We start from the raw sequence: 1782 nt of genomic DNA on the forward strand, positions 1-1782 counted from the left end.
GTGGCTTAATGACACTCACTTTACAAATGATTATTTTCCAAATTCTTACAATGTCTTTCGTGCCGATCGATTAGATCCTCAATTTAACAATGTCCGTGGTGGTGGCGCCTTGATTGCCGTGCGGCGATCCTTTCATTGCTGTAGACGACGCGATCTTGAGGGCACTTCAGAGAGCGTTGTTATTGAAATTAGGACCTCGTCCTCTGGGTCTTTAATATTGGGTACCTCTTACTTTCGTCCAGCACTCACAGATGCTGACTACACGCTATACGTTGACCGATTAGTACGGGGCTTGGACGGCACTACCGCTGACATTGTTCTCCTAGGAGATTATAATCTGCCTGGGATCGACTGGCTGAATTAAAGCACTTTTGGCTGCAATTCATCTACTCAATCCAAGGCAGCTCCTATTTTCGAACTTTGTTTTAATCTTAATCTTAACCAAGTTATTCAACCTATAACCACGGGTAATTTACTTGATTTATGTTTCTCCAATATCAATTTTTTAGAAATTGGTGGGCTTGATGACCCCTTGGTCTCTATTGATTCCTTTCACCCCCCATTATTGATAACTCTCCCCGACACAACCTGTTCAGTACCTCCTCCACCTGACCCTAGTTTTGTTTACACTAAAGGAGACTATGATCTCCTTTACTCTACACTAAGAGATGCTGATTGGGGTGCTTTGCTCGAATCACAAGATGTTAATTATTGTGTTGCTTTGCTTACTGATCGTGTTATGGCAGCTATGGAGTTAGCTATCCCACGTAAGACTCGCCGTGGTTCTACTGGATTCCCTTTTTGGTATTCACAGGCTCTCCGCAAAGCTATTAAACGCAAACGGTATTTTTTTAATAAGAAAAAGCGTACGGGCACCATGGCTGATGCCATCGAGTTTAACCGTCAACGTGCCATTGTGAGACAATTGCTTTCTCGCGACCGAACTGCTCACATTGCGGGTGTTTGCCAGGATGCGTATTCGCACCCAAAAAAGTTCTGGAGCCTTGTCAATGGTAACATTCGAGAAGGCTCCAGAGCCATTACTCTTAAACTTGGTACTGACATGGTTTCGGACCCGGAGCGCCTGGCTTCGAAGTTCTCAGAGCATTTTTCTCTTGTATCTGTTGATACTACCAAATCAGACGAACAGTATCACTTTGACTCCTCTGGCATTACACCTGTGCCGTTACACTCTTTGGTTATCTCGCGGCAGGATATACGTAACGCTATTTCCAGACTTCCTAACAAATTCTCAACGGGTTCGGATGGTATCCCAGCCTTCGAAATCAAGGGCTGCGAGGCCATCCTACTCCCGTTGCTTGACCATATTTTTAATCTTTCAATTAAAACTAGTACCTTCCCTAAACTTTGGAAAAAAGCAGTTGTTGCTCCAGTTTTTAAATCGGGTGCGTCTTGTGATCCGGACAATTACAGGCCCATTTCACTTCTCTGTGTATTTGCTAAAATATTTGACATAGTTATGCATAAGCATTTACAAAAGTGGTTCAATCTTTTCCCTAACGACTGTCAGCATGGTTTCACCCCGGGAAAATCTGTTGACACCAATCATACTGCCTTTATGAACTATGTAGCTCCGGTAGTTGAAAGCTGTGGGCAAGTTGATGTAGTAGATTTGGACCTTGCTAAGGCTTTTGATCGCGTATCGCATCACTTTCTAAGGGATAAGCTCTACGCCCTGGGCGTTAGCGGATTGCTGCTTGATTGGATTGGCGAATATTTAAAGGATAGGACTTATGTCCTTAAATGCAATGTAAGACTTAC

This window comes from Phalangium opilio, unplaced genomic scaffold (genome assembly GCF_054372755.1).
Source record: "Phalangium opilio isolate 3A_F unplaced genomic scaffold, DU_Popi_V2 ptg000061l_1, whole genome shotgun sequence".
Classification (NCBI taxonomy): Eukaryota; Metazoa; Arthropoda; class Arachnida; order Opiliones; family Phalangiidae; genus Phalangium; species Phalangium opilio.